Source organism: Choloepus didactylus, chromosome 13, assembly GCF_015220235.1.
Source record: "Choloepus didactylus isolate mChoDid1 chromosome 13, mChoDid1.pri, whole genome shotgun sequence".
In the NCBI taxonomy this organism is placed as follows: domain Eukaryota; kingdom Metazoa; phylum Chordata; class Mammalia; order Pilosa; family Megalonychidae; genus Choloepus; species Choloepus didactylus.
The window spans coordinates 24,691,784-24,719,046 of record NC_051319.1 but is presented as its reverse complement, the minus strand read 5'-3'; the positions used below and the strand labels follow the sequence as shown (position 1 = coordinate 24,719,046).

General features: G+C 37.8%; 1 pseudogene; it reads right to left on the bottom strand.

Annotated features, from left to right (window-relative positions):
- Positions 1–357: 357 nt before the first annotated feature.
- Positions 358–2,785, bottom strand: LOC119508178 (annotated as a pseudogene).
- Between the last annotated feature and the right edge of the window lie 24,478 nt (positions 2,786–27,263).

Sequence of the window (27,263 nt, the reverse complement as noted above, 5' to 3'; positions counted from 1 at the left end):
AGCTATAAATTTCCCTCCAGCACTGCCTTTGCTGGATCCCATCAGGTTTTTTTTTTTTTTTCTACTCATGAAATTAAGTTTTATTTAAAATGGTAAAACTGTACATCCTTTTAAAAAAATGAAAATTCAAGTCTTAGCATTAAGCTATGCTAAGCAGTGAGTTATATTACAAAGCTCTTTACAGCAGTAATTAAACAGCATTAACACTTTACTATTGTAAAAATGTCACAGAATTTAAATCACCAGCTTGGGTTCTCAATAATTCAAGTGTTTAATCCCGCATGAGGGTTGGTCAGTTTTAAAAGGAAATCCTCCGATATGCCATCCTCCAGTCCTTCATTATCACCACGCATCAGGTCACACGGTGGGATAGCTGGCTTTTGTGACGACTCCACAGTGGTTGTTCCAGTGTCTGGCCATCTTTATGCAGCCCTCCATGCCCCAACTTTCACACCAGCTGTTCTTTTTTTTTTTTTTTTTTTTTTTTTTTTATTAAATTCAGTTTTATTGAAATACATTCACACACCATGCAATCATCCATGGTATACAATCCACTGTCCACAGTATGATAACATAGTTATGCATTCATCACCACAATCTATCTCTGAACATTTTCCTTACATCAGAAAGAACCAGAACAAGAATAAAAAGTAAAAGTGAAAAAAGAACACCCAAATCATCCCCCCATCCCACCCCATTTGTCCTTTAGTTTTTATCCCCATTTTTCTACTCATCCGTACACTAGATAAAGGGGGTGTGATCCACAAGGTCTTCACAATCACACTGTCACCACTTGTAATCTACATTATTATATAATTGTCTTCAGGAGTCCAGAGTGCTGGGTTGGAGTTTGGTAGTTTCAGGTATTTACTTCTAGCTATTCCAATACATTAAAGCCTAAGAGGTGTTATCTATATAGTGCATAAGAATGTCCACCAGAGTGACCTCTTGACTCCATTTGAAATCTCTCAGCCACTGAAACTATTTCATCTCATTTTGCATCCCCCTTTTGGTCAAGAAGATACTCTCAGTCCCACGATGCCGGGTCCACATTCATCCCCAGGAGTCATATTCTGCATTGCCAGGGAGATTTACACCCCTGGGAGTCGGGTCCCATGTAAGGGGGAGGGCAGCTAGTTCACCTGTCGAGATGGCTCAGTTAGAGAGAGAGAGAGGGCCACATCTGAGCAACAAAGAGGTACTCAGGGGGAGACTCTTAGGCACCATTACATGCAAGTTTAGACTCTCCTTTGTGGTAATGAGCTTCATAAGGGCAAGTCCCATGCTTGAGGGCTCAGCACATCAAACCGCCAGTCCCAATGTTTGTGACAACATCAACACCAGTCCAGGTGAGGATGTCCAACACATCCGCACCTTCCCCCAGATCCTCAGGGCTGGGGAGGGGGAGGCTGTAAATATATTTTTTATTATCTGCCCAAATTACTCTGGGATGTGTTATTATTTCACTCCAGCCTATACTAACCTACCGTTATCTCATTTCCTATTCAAAGTTCCATGCAATTGTGGTGTTTGAACAAATAGACTGTAGAGTTGTACCGTTTAGAAAATTTAGATCCTGTACCAAATAGATATCTATTCCCTTGGTATCATATGGAAGTTGAAGTTTAAAACCCAATCAGTTTCAACCTTTACCCTTTGGCCTGCCTTGCCCTGGTCTTAACCATATCTGCTTCATTCATATCACTAATTGAAGTCTGGGCTCTTTTTCAGCTTTTTTTTTTTTTTTTTTTTTGACAGTGGCTGTATGCACTAATACTGACATTCATATCTGCCGAGCTCTAGCTCTGAGTTTCAGTTTCAGGTGTCTCAGAGATATGCATTGTTCCAGAGACCAATCAGGTTATATGCTAGGGGATCAACGCCAGCTGTTCTTGATGAGCCAGTATTTATTGTTATCTGAATCTGTTCCTTCAAAGCCATAGCCAACTACCAGAACCCCATGATCCAAGTCTCTGCTGCTGCAGTCTGGCTTATAATAAATGCCTGATTCATAGAACTGGAAGGAATCATGGCTTGCAACAATAGCAACCGAGATGGGGCCTACAGTTGCCACTGCCACCATAAGTGCCTTCTCCAGCAGAGTGACCTCTATGAAGCCAGTGTCACTGGAAGCAGAATACTCAGGCTTATAGCTACAGGTCATGTCCTTTACAACATATGGATAGGATTCCTCTGAATCAAGGCCTTTGTTGTCCTGGACATACTGGAAAGCATTGTCCATTAGGCCATCATTGCAGCCGCTATTGCCCTCAGCCTGTGAGCAGTCCACCAGGTTCTGCTCACTGAGTGAAACAATTATGCCAGTTTTCTAGAACATCTGTCCTTCCAGGAAACCGGTTGCACTGAAAGCCCAACAAGAACCACAGTGACCCTGATTCTTCACGGGAGTCACATAGCCTTTATCCTTCCAATCCACAGATGTGGGGACCTCAGAGGGAGATTCAGAGAACATTTCCCCCTTCTTGGGTTCTTGGTTTTGAAAGCCATTCATCACCTGCCTGAATTCTTCATTGGTCATTGTCACCAAAGGCATTCATTCCCAACTTGAAGCTGTGTTGCCTCAGGCTGTATTCCAGATTGTGCATTTTGATCATTTTCATATTGTTCTCCCATGCTGCTCTCCTCCAATCCTCTTCATTCTCACCATATAGTCTCTGGTGCTTTGACTTCCACTGGGTCCAATGTGCTTCTAAATTTGACTCAAATGTTGGAGCAGCTGAGGATATTCCCAAGCAAAAGCAGTCAGAAAGAGTGAAAGATTCATATTTCAAAACCTGTGGTGGCTGCGGCTGGCACAGGCACACTACACACACATATGGACAAGGCATCTCTAGGATCCGTCCCATAAGTTTTTGTGTATTGTGTTTGTGTTTTCAATTGCCTCAAAATATTTCTTAATTTCCCTTGTGATTTCTTCTTTGATCCATTGGTTGTTTAAGAGAGTATTGTTTAATCTAAACATTTTGTGAATTTTCCCATTCTTCCTCTGCTATTTGATTTCTAGCTTCATTCTACTGTGCTTGGAGAAGATACATTGTATGATTTCAATATTTTTTTAATTTATTGAAACTTGTTATGTGACGACATAGAACATATAGAACATATAGCACTATGTATGTTAGGTCTATTTGGTTAATAGTATCTCTCAAGGCTTTTATTTCCTTATTGATCTTCTGTGTAGATGTTCTATCCATTATTGAAAGCAGTATATTGAAGTATCCTACTATTAATGTACAGCCATCTATTTCTCCCTTCAAATATGTCAACATTTGCTTCATATATTTCATGGCTCTACCTTTATATGCATATATATATATATAGTTTTTATGTCTTCTTGTGGAATTGACCCCTTTATCAGTATATGTAAACCTTCTTTGCTCCTCGGAACAGTTTTTGACTTAAAGTCTGTTTTATCTGATACTAACATAGCTACCTCAGCTGTCTTTTAGTTATTATTTGCATGGTATAATTTTTTCTATCCTTTACTTTCAAGCAATTTGTGTCTTGGAATTTAAAGTGTGTCTCTCATAAACAGCATATCATTGTGTCTTGATTTTTTATTCATTTTGCCAGTCTCTGTCATTTGACTGCTGAGTTTAATCCATTTACATTTAAAGTAACTACTGATAATTCAGGACTTTTTCTGCTATTTTGCTCTTTGGTCATTGTAAACCTTACAATGTTTCTGTCCCTTTATTCTTCCATTAATGCCTACTTTCATATTTATTTGATTTTTATGTATTGTCCCATTTAGAGTTCTCATTTCTTTCTGTATATATATATTTATATATTTTCTTTGTGGGTACCTTGAGACTTATATTTCATATCCTAAATTTGTAACAATCATGTTAGATTTAATCCCAACTTAACTTAAATAGCATACACATACATTGTTCCTATACCCCTCTTTTCCCACCTTTTTTTGTGATACTTGCTACAGATTAAATCTTTATGTAGTGTATGTCCAAAACCATAGACTTATTATTACTTTTATGAATTTGGATTTTAGAACCTGTAACTAATAAGTGGAGTTACATATCAAAAAGTATGATACAATAATACTGGCATTTATAATTACCCATATGGTTACCTTTACTGGAGGTCTTTAGCTGCTCTGATCTACTGTCTATCATCCTCTCCTTCCAGTCTGACGAACTCCCTTTAGCATTGTTTGTAGGGCAGTTCTAATGGTGACACTCCTTCAACTTTTGTTATCTGGGAATATCTTAATGTCTCTCATTTTTGAATGACAGTCTCACTGGATATAAAATTCTTGGCTGGCAAATATTTTCTTTTAACATTGTAAATATTTCATCCCACTGATTTCTTGCTTCCATAGCTTCTGTTGAGAAATTGGAACTTTACCCTATTGGGACTCCCTTGTATGTAACATGCTTCTTTTTTCTTGCATTTTTGCAAATCTTTGTTTGTCCTTGGCAATCAACAATCTGACTACATGTCTGGGCATGGTTCTTTTCAAGTTTATCCTATTTGGGATTAGTTGGGCCTTTTGAATATGATATTCATGCCTTTCATTACACTTGGGAACTTTTCTGCCATTATTTCTTTGAATATTCCTGTTGTACCTTTCTCTCTTCTCTTTCTGGGACTCCTATAATGTATATATTGGTATGCCTGATGGTATCCACAAGTCTCTTAGGCTTGGCTTGCTTTTGTTTTTCCTTTTTTTTTCTTTCTGTAACTCAGCTTGAAACATTTCAGTTATCTTGTCTTCAAGTTCACTTATTCTTTTTTTCTGCCACTTCCATCTGCTGTTGAAACCCTCTAGAGAATTTTTCATTTCAGTTTTGTGGTCTTCAACTCTAGTATTTCTGTTTGTTTTCTTTTAAAATTTTCTGTCTCTTTCTTTGGATTCTCATATTGTTCACTCATTGTTTTCCTGGTGCACTTTAGTTCTCCTTACTTTCCTTTATCTCCTTGAGCACATACAGGATCATTTTTTTTCTTTTTAAATCCTTGTCTGGTGCATGCAAAGTCTGTTCTTGGTTGGTGGCTTCTGGATTTTTATCTTGTTCCTTCAGATGGACCACTATTTTCTGTTTCTTTGTTTGTCTTATAATCTTTTGTTGCCCTCTGTACACTTAACATTTTAAAATGTTAACTCTGGGATTTAGGTCCTGAGCTGTTTATTACTTTAGTTTTTATCTAGCTAGTGATATGAAAGCGATATCCTTGATTGCCAGGAGCTAACTAAAACAAGCAAACCAGCGCAAGAAATGCCTTTCACAGTCTTTGTAAATTGGCTCTGCATTGGCTGGTGCTCTGCTTCAGAGTTTAGCCCTCCTATCAAGAAGGTCAGCTCAAGGCTGTGTGCTGTCCTGGGCTTGTGCTTGCTGGTGTCCTTATGGATTCCCCTCATGTCGGAATTCAAATGTCTTCTCTAATTCCGTATAAGGTAGACTTCCAACTGACGGGGGCTTTACTGTATGACTTAAAGCAGGTAATCTCTTGCCCTAGGCCATGTTGACTTAATTTGTTGCCTCTGTCTGCTGTACAAGTTCTGGGAGGGTGAGTCAGTAGAATGTCACTGATATATCGACATCCTGGTATACCCAAAAGGAGCAGTGCCAGGGACTTACAATGGGCACACAGGCTGGCTGTACTCCAGGCTGTGGAGAGACTGGAGAAGAGGCTAACTTGGGCACCATGAGCTTCTCCTACCATTTTTTTAAAATTCAGTTTTATTGAGATATATTCACATACAGTCATCCACATTGTACATTGAATTATTCACAGTACCATCATACAGTTGTGCATTCATCACCACAATCAATTTTTCAACATTTTCCCTATTCCAAACAAAAAAAGAATAAAAATAAAAGTAAAAAAGAACCCCTGAAACATCCCATCCTCCCATTCACCCTATTTTTCATTTAATTTTTGTCCCCATTTTTCTACTCATCTGTCCATACACTGGATAAAGGGAGTATGAGCCTCAAGGTTTTCACATTCATGCAGTCACACCATGCAAACTACATAGTTATAGACTAATCTTCAAGAATCAAGGCTACTGGGTTGCAGTTCAACAGTTTCAGGTATTTCCTTATAGCTATTCCAATACACTAAAAACTAAAAAGGGATATCTATATGTATAATACATAAGAATAACCTTCAGCATGAGCTCTCAACTCTATTTGAAATTGCTCAGCCACCAAAACTTTAATTTGTTTCATTTTGCTTCCACCTTTTGGTCGAGAAGACTTTCTCAATTCCATGATGCCAGGTCCAGGCTCATCCCCAGGAGCCATGTCCCGCATTGCCAGGCATCATGAGTCCAGGCTCATCCCTAGGAGTCATGTCCCATGTAGGGGGGATGGCATTGAGTATACCTGCTGAGTGGGCTTAGAGAGAGGCCACATCTGAGCAACAAAAAAGGTTCCCTGGGGGTGACTCTTAGGTACAATTATAAGTAGGCTTAGCCTCTCCTTTGTAGTAACAAGCTTCATAAGGGCAAGCCACAAGATTGAAGGCTCAGCCTTCTAAATTGTTAGTCCCCAATGCCTGTGAGAATATCAGTAATTCTCCAGGTGGGAAAGATTAATACTTCCACTTTTTTCCCCAGTTACTCAGGGGTGCCTTGCAAATATGTTTTTTTTATTCTTGCTCAAATTACTTTGGGTTGTATCAGGATTTCACACTAACCTGTACAAAAGCCTACCAGATCTACTTCCTATTCAAAGTTCCATATACTTATTGTGTTTGAATAAACTGACCATACAAGTTAAATTATTTAGTGTGCTACAGAAAATATAGATTCTGCACCAAATAAACATTTCTTCCCTTGGTTTCACACAGAAGTTGAAGTTTTAGGACACAGCCAATATCATCCTTTCCCCTTTGGCCTGATTGGCCTTAGTCCTAACAAGAGCCACTACATTCATATCTCTAATTGAACTCTTTTTCAGCTTTTTTAACAGTTGCTGTGTGAGTCTCCTACCAGTTATTTATTGAGATTCTTCACATACCATGTAATTATCCAAAGATCCAAAGTGTACTATCAATTGCCCATGGTACCATCATACAGCTGTGCATCCATCAACACAATTAATATTTTTTTCAATTTTTAGAACACTTTCATTACTCCAGAAAAGAAATAAAGACAACAAAAGGAAACTCAAATCCTCCCATACCCCTAACTACCTCCCCTCCATTATTGATTCAGTATTGGTATAGTACATTTGTTATTGTTGATGAAAGAATGTTAAAATACTACTAACTGTAGTATATAGTTTGCAATAGGTATATATTTTTTTCCTATATGCCCCTCTATTATTAAGTTCTAGTTATAGTGTCACACATTTGTTCTAGTTCATGAGAAAGATTTCAAATATTTGTACAATTAATCACGGACATTGTTCACCACAAGATTCACTGTTTTAAACATTCCCATCTTTTAACCTCCAACTTTCCTTCTGGTGACATACGTGACTCTGAGCTTCCCCTTCCACCACATTCAGAGACCATTCAGCACTGTTAGTTATTCTCACAATGTGCTACCATCACCTCTGTGCATTTCCAAATGTTTAAGTTCACTCTAGTTGAATATTCTGCTCATAATAAGCAACTGATCCCCATTCTTTAGCCTCATTCTATATCTTGGTAACTTCTATTTCATGTCTATGGGTTTACATATTATAATTAGTTCATATCAGTGAGACCCTGCAATATTTGTCCTTATGTGTCTGTCTTGTTTCACTTAATATAGTGCCCTAAAGCTTTCTTCATCAACCCATTTTTTTTAAGGTGGTTTTGTTCATACACCATATATTCCATCCTAAGTAAACAATCGATGGTTTCCTGTATAGTCATGTATTTATGTATTCAACACCATCACCACTATCTGTATAAGAACATCTCCATTTCTTCCACAAAGAAGGAGGAAGAGCCAAAGAAGGTAGAGAGACAAAAGAAAAAGAAAAAAAAAAAAAAGCAAAAACAAGCAAACATGACACCTAGGGAGCAACAAAAGGAAAGATAGCATTAAACTAAAGTAGAATAAAGAGTCAGACACATCACCAATGCCAAGAGTCCCATACCCCTCCCCCATACCCCTACATATGCATTTAGTTTTGGTATATTGCCTTTTTACATTAAAGGAAATATAATACAATGTTTCTGTTAATTATAGTCTCTAGTTTGCATTGATTGTTTTTTCCCCCTAATCCTACCTTGTTTTTAACACCTTGCAATGTTCTCCCTCATGTAAAAACATATTTGTACCTTTTAACACAATCATTGAGCACCTTAGGTTTCACTGAGTTATACAGTCCCAGTCTTTATCTTTCCTCTTTCCTTCTGGTGTCACATATGCTCCTAACCTTCCTCTTTCAACCATACACACAGTCATCTTTGTTCAGTGTACCTACATTGCTGTGCTACTATCTCCCCAAATTGTGTTACAAACCTCATTCCTGTCTTTTTCCTTTCTGTCTATAGTGCTCTCTTTAGTGTTTCCTGTAGAGCAGATATCTGGTTCACAAACTCTGTCATTGTCTGTCAGAGAATATTTTAAGATCTCCCTCATATTTGAAGGACAGTTTTGCCAGATATGGGATTTTTGGTTGGTGATTTTTCTCTTTCAGTATCTTAAATATACCACTCACTTCCTTCTTGCCTCCATGGTTTCCATTGAGAAATCCACATGTAGTCTTATCAAACTTCCTTTGTATGTGGTGGATCACTTTTCTCTTGCTGCTTTCAGGATTCTCTCTTCATTTTTGATGTTTGATAATCTGATTATTAAGTGTCTTGGCATAGGCTTATTCAGATCTATTCTGTTTGGGGTATGCTGCACTTCTTGGATCTGTGATTTTATATCTTTCATAAGAGATGAGAAATTTTCATTGATTATTTCCTTTATTACTGCTTCTGCCCCCTTTCCCTTCTCTTCTCCTTCTGGGACACCCATGACATGTACATTCCTGCATTTCATGTTGTCATTCAATTCCTGCAGACATTGCTCATATTTTTCCATTCTTTTCTGTATCTGTTCTTTTTAATATAGGCTTTCAGGTGTCTTGTTCTCCAGTTACTGAGTGTTTTCTTCTGCCTCTTGAGACCTGCTGTTGTATATCTCCATAGTGTCTTTCATCTCTTTTCATGTGCCTTTTATTTCCATAAATTCTGCCTGTTGTTTTTTCAAACTTTTGCTTTCTACCTTATGTGCGCCCAGTGTTTTCATTATATGCTTCATCTCTTTTGTCATATCTTCCCTGAACTATATGAATTGATTTAGCATTAGTTGTTTCAATTCCTGTATCTCAGTGGAAGTATAAGTTTGTTCCTTTCACTGGGCCATACTTGTTTTTCTTAGTGTAGGTTGTAGTTTTCTGTTGTCTAGGCATCTGGTTTCCTTGGTTGGCCCTATCAGGTTTTCCCAGACCAGAACAGCCTCAGGTCTCAGAAGGAGGCAATAGTATCAGGTTTCCCTTAGGGTATTTCTTAGAAGATTGATATGCCCTGTGAGGCCTCAAACCACTGTGCTTTCCTGGCCAGAAGGTGGTACCTGTCAGCCAGTCATTCCAGACTGGTGTAAGGAGGTGTGCCCTGTGGCTGTTTTTCCCCAGGCTCTGCTGTCTGGTTCTGCATGGAAGGCAGGTGTTAGAGCTTGGCACCACCTCCTTCCTCTTAGGGAAGATACACCCCCTGGAGACAGATCATTTGCATTTGAACAGTCTCTGACTCTGCTCTCTCTACCCTTGTCCTGGTCAAAGCACTGGGAACTGAAAATGGCTGAGGCTTTCCCTACTGAGCCAATAAAAGGGACAGAAAGACCCCTTCAGGGCCAGTCCATGGCCAGCCTCAGTTTCACCCATCGACCAAAGATAGTGCCTGGTCCTCTGGGATACCCCTCCCTTTCAGAGAGGTCCTCTGGCTTTCCAAGATCAATTGTCACCAAAAGCCTCTGTCTGCTTGATGGGGATTCATAGCTTGTATTGAGCAGTCAACATTTATTAATTAAAACCTCAGTTGGCACTGGGCTGAGGTAATTCACTTGTTCAGAGAGTGCTATTCTCTATCACAGTGAGGCTTTGCAGTTTGAGCTGCTGTGGGGGGAGGGGGCTCTTGGCTTGGGTCAGCAGTTTTTACTTACAGATTTTCTGTTGTGATCTTGGGCATTCCTCCCAATCCAGGTTTGTGTATGATGTGTGGACAGTCACATTTGTCCCCCAGCAGTTATTCCCGATTATTTACTAGGTGTTCCTGGTTGTTTATTAGCTGTTCCATGGGGTCTAACTAGCTTCCACTCCTGGCTATGCTGCCATCTTCTTCTGACAATTTCTCCTACCATTTTTAAAGCTGCATTTCCTTTATTTGGCACTTGACCAGTAAGGGCAAACTTTTAACTATTTTCTGGAGTTTTAAGGAAGATGGTCTGCCAGTTTTGCTGGCTGTCCAAATATTCTGTGGGTAATGGCACCCTAAAGTGTCTTACACTGCCATCTTGGACAACTAGAAGATCTATTCCCCCTTTACTGTTGCCACATCTTGCATCTCTTGCTCCCACCATTTCCCCTTCTAATTCTACATCAGTCGTAAATTCAGTGTGGTAGAATCAAAAGAGCACAGGGTTTGCATAAGACAGAAATAGTATATGAATCAAGGTTGTGTGATTTTAAACCACATTTGTCATCTTTGATTCTCGGTTTTCTCCACTCTGAAAGAGGGTTACCAAATTCAAACTTAACTGTGGAGGTTGTTGTGACAATAAGTGATTATGAATATAAAATGCACAGTAGAGTGTTGCAATCATAATGATCAAATTCATACTCTCATTATAAAAGAAGCTATCCCACAAAGTTAAAGAGAGTTGGAGAAGGTGGTAGCAGGACCCAGTTTTGTCCTCTCAAACATTACAGTGGTAAAAGTTACTTCTTTGTTCTTATAAGAACCAGATCTGCCTAAGTGCAAAGGACAAATTTAGTTCAGTGGTAATTTAAAAATTCATTTAAAGCACAGTTTTACTTTGGTGGACTTAAACATTGCTGCCATCAAGCCCCATTACAATGGAGTCTGCCTGAATAATTGAAATATCTTAGGAGATATTTTTGATATTTCTCTATGTTGCTTACAGCTTATATTATGAGTTTTCATTGGTTTTGGATGAAAGTATGATAAGGCAAAATGTCATTCATTAATAATGCACAATTCTGATAAATTAAAATGAAGACCTAATATTGAGATATATCAAGTAGGATGAACAAAAGGATGAATAGAAAATAAATTATGAAAAATGAGCTAATCTAAGTCAATGAACAATATGTCTGATACTTCTGGATGGAAAGCAGCAGGAGTGAAAGAAAGGAATACAAAAATAGTGACTATTGGGACTTCAAAAAAATCTTCTAGGAAAAATGTATTAATTTGTGTTTCATGGCTCCTGCTTACTAAGGTTAAGGTGACTGTGCTGAATACATGTCATTTTTAAAACTTTTTTTACTGTCTGTAAAAATATTATATGTTCCTTGTAAATATTTCAAAATATGTGGAAAACTAAAAATGAGAAAATAAAGATTGTCCCCAAGATAACTGCTGTTGTCAATTTGGTATCTTTTAATCTGTTATTTTTTTTCTATGCATAGTGCATATATGTTACAGAATTTGGATGTTAGTATATAAACAGTTTAAAAATGTTTTATTATGAAAATATTTTTTGAATATATAAAAAGTTGAAAAAATTGTGTAATGAATTCCCACATGCACTTAACAATTATCAGCACATAGTCATCTTGTTTTATCTATACCTTCTCATATTCCCTTTACCCTATTTTGAAGCAAATCCAGATGACCTTTAATTCATCCACAACCACTTGAATCCATACCTCTAAAAAATGAGAACTCTTTTACGAAACAAATCACAATATCAATATCACATTAACATATTAACAATTCTTTCTTATCATCAGATACTATGATTTTATTTTCCTCTGGTTTTTGTTTGACAGTAACATGGCCATCTTTTATTTGCAGCATAAGAGTCTATTGCACAGAAAAACTGAAGTGATTTGTATTGCCAAAAAAAGTATGAGTTCCAATTTCCCTACATTTCATCTCAAATTAGATTTCATTATCCTTCTAATTATGGTCAGTTTGCTAGATTAAAAACATGGAATTTTTCCATATGTTTATTGTCTACTTATTCTTTTTCTTTTGTGAATTGCTTAGTCATGCATTTTACTTAGTTTCTATTGAGGTGTTTGCTTTTTCTTATTCATTTGTAAAAGTTCTTCACAAGCCTGAGTACACCCTCAAATTTTTCACATTCTGCTAGCACTGCTGTAATGTTCCTTTACGTTTCTCTTCATTTACTAAACCAGAATATTGGGGCAACATAGTATTGCCTGGATTTATTAATACTTTAAGAAATGCTATTTCCAAGGTGCCGTCCAAGCCTAAACACAATGTCCTCTTCTTTATTACACAGGGACATTAATCTTTGTCATATATGTTGCAAATATTTTTCTCCTTATCATTTGTTTTTCAACTTTGTTCACAGTAATTTTTTTCTGTATTAAACTTTCTCTATCTCAAGATGAACATATGTGCCAGTTTGAATGTATTATGTCCCCCCAAATGCCATTATCTTTGATGTACTCTTGTGTGGGCAGACCTATCAGTGTTAATTAGATTGTAATTCTTTGAGTGTTTCCATGGAGATGCACCCCACCCAACTGTGGGTGATGACTCTGATTGGATAATTTCCATGGAGGTGTTGGCCTGCCCATTGGGTGGGTCTGAATTAAATTACTGGCACACTATATAGGATCAGACAGGAGCAAGCTTGCTACAGCCAAGAGGGACACTTTGAAGAAAGCACAGGAGCTGCCAATGAGAGATATTTTGAAGACAGCCGTTGAAAGCAGATTCTTGCTCCAGAGAAGCTAAGAGAGGGCAAATACTCCAAGTGCAACTAGGAGTGACATTTTTGAGGAACTGCAGCCTAGAGAGGAACTTCCTGGGAGAAAGCCATTTTGAAACCAGAACTTTGGAGCAGATGCCAGCCACGTGCCCTCCCAGCTAACAGAGGTTTTCCGGACACCATTGGCCATCCTCCAGTGAAGGGACCTGATTGCTGATGTGTTACCTTGGACACTTCATGGCCTTAAGACTGTAACTGTGTAACCAAATAAACCCACTTTTATAAAAGCCAATCTGTCTCTGGTGTTTTGCATTCTGGCAGCATTAGCAAACTAGAACAACATAGTTTATCAGTTTTCTTATACTTCTATAATTTCATCTTTATATTTTAAAATCTTAACTCTATCTGAAATAAATATAATATTATACATGAATTATGTTCTAACTTTACCATAATGCCCAAATTGCTAGCAAATTGTTCTACACCATTTTCTGTAGACCATCTCTTCCCTAAGATTCAAAATGTCTTCTTTATCACCTAAAATATTATAATATTGAATAATGAATAAATTAAAACACACACACACACACACACACACACACATGTATACACGCATCCATCCGTCTATCTATCTGATGTAAATAGCAAAAGCAGAGACCCAAGAAAATGGAATATAGTAGACTTAATGGAGAGTAGAAAATCAGCAGTCTACATAAGGTTGATGGAGTGCCTCACTGGACACATAGGAAATAAAAGGGAACTCTAAATATTTTCAGGGATTAAAAGATGAAAAGGAGCCATGGGTGTAAATGGAGGGGCTAAAGGCACCTATGAACTGCAAATTTTGTTTTTGATCCAAATTTGCTGAAGGCTTATTCAACACAGAGCAGAGCTAGCTCTTTAGAGCTTACCTACTTGTATGATCCTATACCTTCTACTCATTATATATTTATTTAGCCCCTACTATGTGCCAGGCATACTGCTAGGTATTGGGGATTCAAAAAAGAACATGCTTCAGGCCATGCACTTAAGGAGTTGACATTTTCTTCATTCATTATACTTTCCACAGTGTTTTGTAATTATCTGTTTATGGATCTAACGTCTCCTGTTCTATGACCTTCTTCCAGACAGTCCCCATGGTTTATTCATGTTCTAATCTCTAGTGCTTACAACAGTTCTTCACATATAGTAGCTGCTGATCAATAAATATTTGTTGAGCTCCTTAGCAGCAGAATCTCATTATTTCCAGGCGCCATTCAGAACCAAACCCATCTGTCAGGAGGAGATAAGAATCATCTACTAAGCATTCATTGTTGCAAATCACTTTTTCTCTCCTTCTTAGGCTTTTTCCAAGTTGTTGTGCCAAGTAACTTTCATTATTACCTCCAAATTGACTCTCTACCCTTCTTTACCCTACCTTTTGCCTCTGGGATTAACCTTCCTTCCTGTGAGGTTTCTTAGGCTATTTGTACTTCCACAGAAGGTCTTTAGTCCTCTCAAGGCAGCCTGCTGTTATCCACCCTCCTCTTCTGGGTTCCAGTAACTTCTCCTTTCCTTCAGTCCTTCAAGCCCAGGGTGGCATCAGACTGGCAGCTAATAGACCAGGTTCTTGATGATCCTTCATGGTTCCACTCCATGCCCACCAATCCTTTTTGAACAAGCTCTTTGTGAATAAAACCTCTTCAGAGTCTACTAAGTGTGTCATCTATTTGTTTGATATCAGCATTGTTACTACTGCTCTTTCTGGAGAGTATGTGTATGTTTGGGTTCCTGGGGAGATAGATAGGGGTGGAAATTGCCAGTGGTTATTCCCCACAGGAAAGCAGTTTCATGTTTGGAGGTACTCAACAACCAGAAAAGCAGTTTCAAAGACTGACATACTTTGGCAGAAGGATCAGTGAAATTAAGAGGCAAAGCTTGGCTGCCCCTAAAAGTGAATGTGCCCAGAGGTACTGTGTTCAGGTGATGAGTCACAGTGAGTCATGGTATTTATTCTCTTTACTTATTTTTACCCAGACATGAACAATGCCTGTTCAAAGACATTCCACACTCTGCTTTTGACAATTTGCCAAGAAGACCTATTTGCCATTATTATCTGAAGGTGGCAATGTCTATCCCAGGTCAACAACCCTATTGTACACATTAGTTGAGCTACAAAACCACTGCCAAACTTCTTAGGAACATAGTCTAAATTTTCATGAATAAGCACCAAAGGACTCCAAAATGATATAACTCACTGATCTTTTATTTTCCTTGATTCTTATGATGCACTGAGTAGTGTTCACTTTATTTGTAAGCATAGATTCCAAAGGGATAAAATATGTCACACTTTGTTGCTTTTGGTCAGTTGACCCAATGCTCCAGTAGATCATTCACTAAGAATATTTGCTGCCTGTGCTTGCTACTGTGTTTATCCTTATATAATAGAGAATGCCCTATGTAGATCAACATTTCCTAGACATTTGTACTTATTTCATTCATTCTTTTAGTCGATAAGGTTTTATGAGAATTAAGTAATGGACATCATGCTAATTAGGCACTGATTTGAGGAATAAGAAATGATTAAAACACATATTGTTTCCCTCAAGGTCCTTAACTGAAGATTGATGGACTGTGAAAATGAATTTCGTTAAAGGTAAAGTCCCTTTTCCTTTTTGTTACAAAGATATAGGAAGAACAACTTTACCTTCATGTGAGCTTTTGTAAGTGGTTACTGTAGGAGTAGTTCCAAGGGCATCACAGAAACTGGATCTAAAACTGTGCACAATTATTGGATTTTGGAGGTGGTGGTGGATGTGTGTGAATTAGCCTCCTCTACATTCTGAGACTTCTCTTTGAGTCATTAATACTTTTATAATATTTTCATGGTTGCAAAATTCTGAACTCCACTGGTAGCAAGTTCAGACAAGATAAACTGCAAGTTTGATTTTTGTTTTGGTGTAAGGAACCTAGTATCATGTAATGGGTCATAGAAAGCCTGTAAGTCTGTGGAGCCAAGGAAGACATGAGAATTTTTGGAGTACAAGCTATTAAAATAACTGCATTAGGTGCTTGATGTCACTTACCCTAATAACCTTGATATTGAAGTAATTGTTCTATATGTTGAATGATTTTATTCCTTTGAAACAACAGTACTGGTTTCACCATTCCCCACAGAATAAACGTTAGTAGGGACATGCCACATACTGGGGATTTGAGGAACTCTTGCTTTTAAGTTACTATTTAATTCATGACTTCACTATTATTCTTGTCTCCTTGTATTTCCGCATGGCACTCCACTCCATTAATAATAGAAAGGTCTCCAATTTTAACACACTTCATTTTTATGCACTAAAGTTCTTTTGGCTGGATTTGCGGATGTTCCTTTCCAGCTCTTTCTATTTATGATTATACTGTTGTGCTTTGAAAAGATACACTTTTAGGAAGCTATAAAGGCACACTTTTATACATCCTATATTAGGAGGAATACTTAGTTTTCATGCAGTTTTCAGAGACCAAATAGTAGATTTCAAATTACACGTATTAATGTATGTTTTTGTTTTAGTAGTGCAGACAGGTTGCTTATTTCCCCCTCTAGGTAGAAGAGTGCTGGCACTCTCTTGGAATTATGCCCCTACCCCACTTCCTTTTATTTAGGGTTCTGCAACTGCCCAGTGTCCAGAAATAAAATAAGTAAATAAATATTAATAAGAAGCAGCTCTGGACTGCATTTGTAAATGAAAACAAGAGAGTAAGATGGATTCTCAAGAGAAAATGCCTTCAAATCTTGAAGATTTAAAATTTCAGATTAACAGATGTTTCTCCATTTTATGAGAAATAAGAGTATTTCCATTTGCTCCTTCACATATGACAGTTCTATCATTGGCATGTTGAGAGTTTGGATTACTTAGAGAATGATTTAAAGACAACTTTTACGTAGCATGTAATATCTTTTCTGTGAAGAACAGGGATTTGTGCCTCAGAAAATTACATTAATTACTCTACTGTAATTGGGTTTTCTTATTTTATTTTATATGCCACCAAATCATTCTTTAATTTAAAATATTTAAGACGGTCCTGAATATACAATTTACTACACGGGAACTACAAAAGGGTGCAATGGCCTGAATGTCAAATGAATGCCTTTATTTTTAAAGATTTCCCGGGAAAGGGATACTGTTTCCTTGCTACATATTATGCTGAAACTGATCCTTACTAATGTAAGAATTCAAAGTAAAAGGCCCACACACTTACAAAAGCCAATCTAGTTGAGTTTACTATTTTATGAATGTTACAAGTGAATAAATAAAGTGTCAGGTATTTATTTTAAAATATTTTTAAAAATTTAAATATTTTAAAACATATTAAAGATTATCAATGAAAACCTAAACTTCATTTAAATGCACCGGACATATCTTCTTTTGTGGGGCAGAGAGACAAATCTTGCTTTTTCTCAATCTGATTTTTAAATTAAGTTGGCTAGGGAAATAAAACTGTTTTAAGCTGTTATAAATAATTAATCTAAGAAATGATGCTCTGTATTTTTTTGAAAGCATTAAAATTTGAAAATTTTAATGCTTTAATTTCTTCTTTAAAGAGAGAAGCCAAATGCACCTTAAAAAACTCAAAAATATGATTTCCTTTATCTCATTAATATGTTCTTGGCATTGAGAACCGCATCTTTTTTTAGATAACTTATTACTAATGATCTATACAAAACCCTCAGCTATCTGCATTCCTTCCATATGTTAATGTAAGTGGTTGTTTGCATTTTTTTTTTATTGTGTGAAAAACATCTTTGAATAAATGTGTCTCCGGACAGTGATCTTAATTATCCTTATGTAATTTGATTAATTTTACATTTTAAAGAAAAAATTGTGTATAACGTGGAAAAATATTCTTTAGTGATAAACTGGTGTAATTCAGATTTCACCAGCTAGTGACTATAAAATAAGATGAAGCTTTCTTTTAATGCCCAAATTATAGCTTGAGCCTCTACCAGTCTAATTACTGAAAATTGATGTTTTTACTTTTGAGTGCTCCCCAGGTACCGCTTTGTCTGTTCTCAGAAGCAGGTGGCCTCCTTATCGCACTGCTGTCTCCGCCACAGGCCATGCTCCCGAGAGCACTACACATATGGCATTGCACTCCAGCTCTCCTCTCCTCCAAGAGTGACTGCCACTGTGACTACTTTTCTGATGTTAAGTGCGACACTTGCCCTTCTCCATCTGAAAAATGAGATACACCCCTTCCTAATTCCCCAAAGCACAACTGAGACCAGGCTACAAATGTTAACTAGATTTCATTAAAGGTTTGGGCATTATGGAAGGCAATACTACAAAGGCAGTACTTTACAATCGTTACAGAAGTGGCTACTTTTAAAGTCCACAGCGCCTTGGGTCTCTTCCTGAACCAGCTCCAGGCTGGATGACAACACATCCATGACTCAGATCACTGTCTAAAGTCCTAGATACGAGGTGAAGATTCCTCTGCACCCCTCATTTCCTGCCCCTTAGTGGAGCTTATCCAAAATCATCGACCTTGATAATGCATACTCTCTTCAGCGAAAAGTCCACATCCAGTCACGGAGTTGTGGTCTTGCTTTAGGAGCCATTGAAAGACACCAGAGAACCACATCTGAGTGGGTTTTTCTGCCTTGACTAATGCTTCATTTCAACACAGTCAACCAGATGAGTGTGTAAGGGCCAGAGTCAGTTTAGCTCTTTTTCAATCTTTCTTATGGTATGAAGTGAAGATAGGATCCATAAGATCTTTTTACCATCCTCTTTATCCATGTTTTACATCTCAATTACTTGTAGAACAAAGCAAGTAACTCTGCAATTATGTGGTAATTGATACCGGTACTTTGGCTCAAACCCAGTTTCTGAAAAAAAAAAATTTTTTTTCTGAACATACAATTTGTGGAAGCATTGCTCTTTTAAAAGATACTCCCAATTTACATGAATAAACTTTAACTTTCCATCCTGAAGCATTCGCATTGTGTTATGTCCTTAAGCTCAGGTTTTTCTTCCAAACAACAGGTTGTAGTATTTTAAATTTTTCTGGGAACAAAGTAATAAGCTTTCTTAAAGACTCCACCGGAGAAGGTAGAACATGCTCATAACTTTTAAAATACACTTATGGGCTCTCGTGGGGATTGTCAGTGGCAGGGATAGCAGTGGGAGGAGGAGGACACTAGCTTCAAGAAAACTTCAATTATGGGACTCAGTTTACCCTATAATTCACTACTCCAAAATTCAAAGGATGCTTTATAACAATTTTTTTATGCTCCTAAGTCTTGGTTTGGTGACACTGGACTCCAGAGTCTGGGCCCTGGGATCCGGGCCGCATGTTGGACTCAGGCCTGCTGCATCTGGTGTCTCATTCTGGGGCCTAGAGTAGTGACTCCTGGGGCATGTTCTTCTCATGACAGATCAGCAGAGCTCAAAGGGTACCTCAACTACACAAGCACATTTCACGCTGCTGCCTTAGTCACCCACTAACATCCCATTGGTCAAAGGAAAACACATGGCCAAGCCCAAAGTCAAGGGGTGAGAAAGTTCACTTAGCCCTTCCTGTCATGAGGCTATGACAAGGATGTGGATGTGTAATTCAGAAGGACAGGTAATTGTGTCTAATAATCCATTCTTCTGGCAAGTTTGCCCAGTTCTCCAACTATTCCTTCTTGTGTCTAGTGTTGCTCCATATCCACATTACTTATAACTGATTTTGTTGGTCCCCTACTTAAATCAATGCTTCCAATATAGGAAAAATTTAAACTTTTCTGTGAGACCAATGAGCTCATCCTGGTTAGTTTCATAATATTATTTACTTCTATCATCTGCGCTCTCTCTTTGTATACACGCACTCTCTAAAGCTATGCTTACATCTAACTGTTTATTTCTCTGAACATCTAAACTTTTTTAAGGCCCATGATTTTGTACATGCTATTTATTCCTACAGAAATATATTTCATTCATCCAACAAAAATGTGTTAAATGACTAGAAAGTGCCAGCTCTCAGCAAGATTAGAGATACAGCGGAGAATAATATAGAATTTGTTCCTTCCCTCAGACAGTATTCAGGTGAGTGGGGTGATGTTCCCTCCTACCCTTTCTTACCACAGTGAACATGCAGTCATCCTTTTAGGCTCAAGTTAGACCACCTCTGCCTTTTCTGATCTTTCCCCAGAAAGAGTTATTGTTTTTTTTCCCTTTTTAAGGTTTGCATACTGCTTTGCATTAGTGTGGCCAGATAATATTTTGAGATACAGATCAATACATTTTTTTCTTTCTGTATTTCCCCCCTTTTCCTTCCTCCCTATTCTTTCCCCAGGGCAGTTTTTGGAAAAGAAATTTCTTCCAGTAAAAACGTACAGCTATTAAGGATACAACGGTAGGTGCCCCTACAAAGATCCAGCAGTGTGTGCCTGGAGGTGGAGCACTTAGGAGAAAGTAGTGGAAAGCATAGGTTCTCTCTCCCAGATTAGAAAAATTTCTGTGTGCCAGAGAAAGGAAGAAAAAGAGGTCTGTTATGCCTCAAGAGCAGAGAGGACCTATTACTCTTTCTGGTAGTGACCTGAGTATGATGGTGTTGATAATAATAATAACAATAACAACAACAAAAGATAGCAGTGGCTAACTCTTTCTGAATACTATGTGTCAGTTATTGTGCCATTCACTTTATATTAAATTATCTCATTTTGTCTTCACAATAACTCTATGAGGTAGGTGTTATACAAATGTCCACTTTGCAGGTGAAAATCTGAAGCTTAGGAAATTTTAAAACAATCGCCTAAGGTCACACAGAGATGGCATCCTGTTACCAGGATGTGGATCCAATTGATGCCAGAGTTGGCCCTCTTAAAACACTTCAAGAACTGCGTCTCTACAGCCAGGCCACAAAAAAGATTGGCTGCCTGGAGAATTTAGGGAGAGAAGACCACTAGCAATCTTGTAAAAGCTCCCTGTTTCCATTGCAGGACACATTGGTGATAGAAACCCCTGAATTTGAGGGGTTCTGCAGACACCCAACAATGAATAATGACCAGAGAGAACACTTCACCCTCCTTTCTCCCTCATTCCAATGACCCAGCTAAGAGGATGATGAGGAAAATTCTGAGAATTGCCCAGGTCAAATTTTCTACTGGCCTGGAAGATGGGGGCTTGGAGTAAAAACAAAGAAACAGATAAAAGCAAACAACAACAAAGCAAAACAAAACCCATATTTATGGAAAATAATGAAATTCTTACACAAGCCATTTGTGAGATTCATACCCATTATGGATTTTATCTCTGTTCTTCCCTTACATTTTGTATTATAGAGTATTTCCTGTGGATTTTGAACAACTAGAAATTTGCAGAGTGCTAAGCATATGCTGGTTGAATAAATTATTGAAATACTCTTAAGATTTTCCTATTGCTTTATTCCCTACCCCCCAGTAAATTCTGTTCACTTAAAATACTGAAGTCTTGATTGTGAATATAAAGACAATAAACACAAATAGATTTTACTTCAAATGTCCTTGCTCTTAGAAGCGTATTACTTTTTACCCCATTCTTTAAGGTAATTTCTTAATAAATCAGAGGATGTAACATGAAAACATTTTAGACAAAATGTTCATTAACCACCCTATGTAATTTCCAAGGGCAAAGGATACTTGCACAATGTAACGACAATAGCTGCAGAATTTATCAAGAAAACAATGTTGATGAAGAGGAAGAGGAAATACATTCTCCATAGAGGAATGATGCCAGAGGGAACTGCAACAAATGACTCAGCAGGAGAAGGTCTTGACACTGTCAAGGGCCAGAGAGCCAAGCAGTGTCACCTAAGAGGAAAATCAGCTAAGGATTCGAGTCTTCAACTTGGGTAGGGGCAACTTAATGTAAATCGGAGCTGTTGTTTTTTTGTGATGCTGACAGCAGCTCAGTTTGTATGCTGCCTTTCTTAGTCACTTCCTTCCTACTCCTTCACCTCTCCTTTTTTATGGTTCCTGAGCTTCTGTCCTGTGAGCTCACCCCTTCTCCTATAGCCCCACGAACCCCAAATAGAATTTTTTTCTGTTGGATAAATATCAATGTTTTTAGCTTTACTTGAATTCATGGAAAACAATTATGTTAGTAACACCAGAGTACATGCAGAAACTCACAAGTCTATACTAAAACTGTAAGGCATTTTGAAGAAAAACATGGGTTCTTGTGCTCCTTCTCACTCACCATGTTAGCTGCATGTTGGGCACTGTATGAGGTGCTGGAACTCATAGATTAGCTGGAGAGATAGATATGATGTGCTAGGCACATCATGAGGGCATGCACGGGGAAGAAAATAGAAAATGGGAGGGTTTTAGAGAAGACTTTTGAACTGGATCTTGAAAGATATGGAGTTGCCAAATGGCAAAGAGCAGAGAGGAAAGACACCAAAGAAGAAAGAACGGCATTTTTGCAAAGACCCAGAACCATGAAAGAAGATGGTATATTTAGGGATTGGAAAGTAGTCCCATGTGGATGATGTTAGAGGGTGGAGTGTGAGAGGAAAAGAGTGGGAGATAGACAGGGAAAGAAAGCAAGGCTGTGATTGGTTCTGTATATCCTGCTAACCAAATTAGAGATTGATACAGACGTTACTGATAGAGTTAGTTTTTGATGGCAACTAATTATTCCATTGTCTGGTAGGGCACTGATTTGTGGGTGCTATTTCTCTCCACAGATGGCAAAATTGTGCTAGTACAAGGGTGGGGCAGCTAAACCCAGCAGAGACCAATCCAAATAGGGTGTAGAGCTTGTCATCATTTCTACCATCCAGATTTGTGCACGACGGGTACTGAAAAATGTTACTGACTTACACAGATGTGGGGGGTGTGTGTGTGTGTGCATGTGTATATGGGCATGTGATGATATCTGGTTCTATAACTGGTATAAAGAAGGGTGGAATGGGGATAGAATACAAATCTTGGAGCTTACTCAGGTACTAGAAATTCTTTATGCCTCTGCTCACTAGTACGTTGAAAGAGTTGTCCTGCAGGTTCCCTAGAGATGTGACTAATAGCTCCAATACGTGAAAGTTTCTTTGACCCATCCCTCCCTTAGTAAGTGAAAAGGGGAGGCATGGAGGAACTGATCTGATAGATAAAATCCTTGAGAAAAAGTTTTTGCTACTTTCACTCAAAGGTTTAATCCTTTTCTCAAAAATAGTTGGCATGGCAGAGGGGTTAAGAGCAAGCTTTAGAATTAGACCATCCTAGGCTTCTCTTATGACTCCATCAATTAACAATTGTGGGATCTGTGGCAAGTCAGGTAACTTCTCTTAAACTAATTTCCCATCTGCAAACTGGGCAAAATAACACCTCCCTAAGAGCTGCAAGAATTAAATGAGATAAAGTGTGGAAAGTACTTAGCACTTTGTCACAGAGTAATCATAAACTAAATTAATTTTTGTCAGAGATTTTCTAAAATGGTTTCTCTTTGGTAGTGAACACATTGGTTACAACCTTTTCTTCTTTAAATAAAATGTTTTGTGTCCTTTCTCATTTTGCATACATCACACAAAATATCTCTGACTTTGTCTCTCAGAAATTCTAGTGTTTGCTTTAAGGAACCATCAGGCCCTATTTCTATTTTTGTAGACACCTTTATGACTGTCTTTAGACAGCTTTGGTTCTTAATAACCATATCTAAGCAGTATTTTTGACCTGTAAAATAGCACATTAACAATTAATATGACTGTATGTTTTATGTTTGTGTTTGAGAACTTGCTCAGGGTTTAAGAAAAGCTGAGCTATTCACTATTTTTTTTTGTTTTAGTAAGTGTGAAAGTGTTTTTAAAAACATTTTTTTTTGTTGTGAAATATAACATATATACAGACAAGTGATAACCTTCAAAGTACAGTTTAACAAATTGTTATAGAGCAAATTTCAAAGGATGCTATGGGTTACAGTTCCATCATTTCAGTTATTTCCTTCTAGCTGTTCTAATACCCAAAAGACTAAAAAATATGTATATTTATATACAGATTCAGTATTTGTAATCCTTTGTTAAATCTTATCTTGTCTGTTGCTACCCCTGTCTCTCATTTGATAACTATCTCAATCGTCAGGGATACTCTGGCAGTAACCACCCTATCTTATTCATATTGGAAAGGGATGTCAGCAAATATGGAAGGGGGATACATCAGGTTGATGCTCTGCCTCTGGGTTTTGGAACTTATCTGGCATAGGAACACTCTGGAGGATTTAAGTTTCTGAAAACTAAACTTAGTGAGTGAAATTTTTATGGAGTCTCAGATAGGAGCTTAGGTATTCTTTAGGATTTTCAGGGCTATTGTTGATTTGGGCTTGGCATACTGTGGCCATTTGGAATATCTAGCTGAAGCTTGCGTAAGAGTAACTTCCAGGATAGCCTCTTGACTCTATTTGAAATCTTTTAGGCACTGAAACCTTATTTTGTTACCTTTCTTTTCCCCGTTTTGGTCGGCAATGTCTCTTACTCTTTTTAAGTTGACTCCTTAGTTGTGAAACAAACAAACACTAAAAAAAGTCACTGGATACAGAATAGCAATCAGATTTAAATACTCAGTCTTTACATAGTCCAATATTATTTCTTATACTAGAAAATGTGACATTAGAAATATTTTGCTTATCTCAATAAAGATTATTTGTTTTCCTACTTGCAATCAGGAATTACCTTTAATTCTTTAGGCTCTTCCAAAGCCACCATTTGCCATGGGTAAGTTTTACATAACTAGAATTCAGCGTATAAAGGATGAGATTTTGCATTAGTACTCTAGTTTAAAGGATCATGTATGGAGTGGAGTTTTACTACAGGTTCAGGGTCCCCGACGAACTGGAATTCACAGAAGGGACAAGACAACAACAAGTTAACAGCAAGGCTTTACAGAGGGCACCATCAGGCTGCAGCCTCCAAGCAAAGAGACCACAACTGGTCCTGGCAGGCTTTACAGCTCACACAGAGTTACAGCTTAGGCACTGCTACAGCTTGGGTTAGTACATGGGGAAGAATGGCAGCACACAGGACATCAAAAGAGAGTAGCCCCCAAGGAGTTTGGTCTTGGTTTTTTTATTGGTTAGAGGGGGTGGGCTTAGACACTTGGTATTTTAGGATTGGCTGATTTTTATGCAAATAAGGGACTGTACTGTGGTCGAATGGGGGACCAGCTAAGAGAGATTTGTGATTGGTTCAATTGAAGGCCATTTTGATTGGTGCTTGCATTCCTGGCTATCTTGATTGGTCCATCAAATGTGGTTCATGACTGGCTCATCTGCAATCCTTGTCCCATGTCTCCCTTTCTGCCTACCCAAGGTTCCCTATTCCAGCATGCCTCACTCTGGCAAAAATTTTAATTATCTATTAACTTACTGTCTCTTAATTTCTCTACTTGTAAAACAGAATCAACATATCCTTACTTTTTTTTTTTTTTTAATTTCTAGGGAAGTAGACTGAATAAAGATATATGTAGGAAAACATTTTGTGTTCCTTGGAGGAAAGGTATTATTTAAATTCAAGGTGTTATTGCCAATGATGAGAGCCTTGAAGTAAGAATATGCTTACTGCTTAGTTTTTATCCCGACCTTTTGTGGGCTTTAGTGGGTGGCTTCGAGGATTCCTGTTTATTTCCTTGTCACAGTTATAAAGCTAACAGGAGGGTGCTCAGTTATACACAGTGGAGGGGGAAAGGGTTAATTTTTTATTCGGAGATGGCATGGGCAGTGTCAGGCAGAACAGCATGTTGCAGATAAAGACCTGAAAAACCATTTTAGGTTCTTGTTGCCATCCTTAAGGGTCTCAGCGTTACTCGTAACAGGACTACCAAAGTGTAGAATCTGAGCTATGTTCTACTTCAATTGAAAATTGAAAATTTAGTGTAAGATGTGTGTGTGGGTGGAATGACTAGTAAGCCCTGGCAGGACCTGGCCCACCCTTCCTTCCTTTGTAATCTGATCTATAGTATCTTTTCTATTGTTTTCAGGCACTAATCTAAATTCTTTGTATCTTATAGTGTCTTAATATTTTGGGCTTTTGGTGTCTTTTTAGGGAGTCATTTAAGTTTTACTTTTCTTATGACTCAGTTCAATAAATATCCCAAATGGTGTAAATATCTTTAGCTTTGTGTTGAAATCTTTGTTTTGCTTTGCAAGGCCAATATTATCTTGTGGCAGGTGCAGATTCTATGCTTTCTGAGTTCTTAACTAACACAAATCCCTGGAGGAGATATTTTTCATTCCCTGAATGCCATTGTCCTGATAATGATGCTTATAAAACACAGAGATTCTAGATTCCATGGCTAAGTATATATTTCAAGAAAGCTCAGAGTTCATTGGGAAACTCTGAACTGCCTAAAGGTTTTGCAGATATATGTGTTTATCTTTGAGTAAGTTTGCTAGAGATAAAAGCCGTTTTATTTATTGCAACCCTCTGGCTTTAGTGCGGTTCATAGAAAGTGTGTCACACTGTGAAATTGTTACATGCCCTTTTCTGTGCTCTGGAGTCATTTAGTTATTAAAACATAATTTAAAATTATAATTGCTGATTCTTGTTCTGGTTCTTTCTGATGTAAGGAAAATGTTCAGAGACAGATTGTGGTGATGAACGCATAACTATGTTATCATACTGTGGACAGTGGATTGTATATCATGGATGATTGTATGGTGTGTGAATGTATTTCAATAAAACTGAATTTAATAAAAAAAAATTATAATTGCTGGAAATGCATATGATTAGGAAAGTGTTCCAGGGCAGTGTTGCAAATAAATACAGAACATCTATAAGCACACTTTTTAAAACCTGTTTTCCAGATACCACTTAAGATGCTATACCCAGGTGTGGGGAAAAAAATGAAACTAGTATTTTCTACCATTCACCAGTCAGCATTATAATTTTTCAGAAGCAAGTCACTGTTTGCAAATAACAGCATGAAGTCCTGATGTTTCCTTCTCTCTCTGTTTCTCTCTCTTTCTCTCTCTGTTGTTGATGGACATTCTGGTGTGGTGGTGGAATTTCCGAGGACAATGATTGTTATGTAAGTTTACCTTTAGTGCCGTTTGCAAACTGCTGGACATCATGACAGAGCAGTCCTGACAATTCTCTCCTGAAGTTTAGAAACCTGCTTATCTACCCTAAAATAAACATAAGCATATTAAGCTCATACCAATTAAACTATTTGTGAGAAATATGTTGTTATGGTCAGATTTATGGTTGATCTCTGAAGGAGGAGATGGATGCTGCTGATCTCTATCTCCATTCTGGTCTCGTTCCTTAGCTAGCCTCACATTTCCAGCTGCCTGTTAGACATTTCCTTGTGGATGCCACTTTGCCCCCTAAAACTTTGCATGGCTAAAGCACAACCCCAGAACTTGGCTCCCTTGCA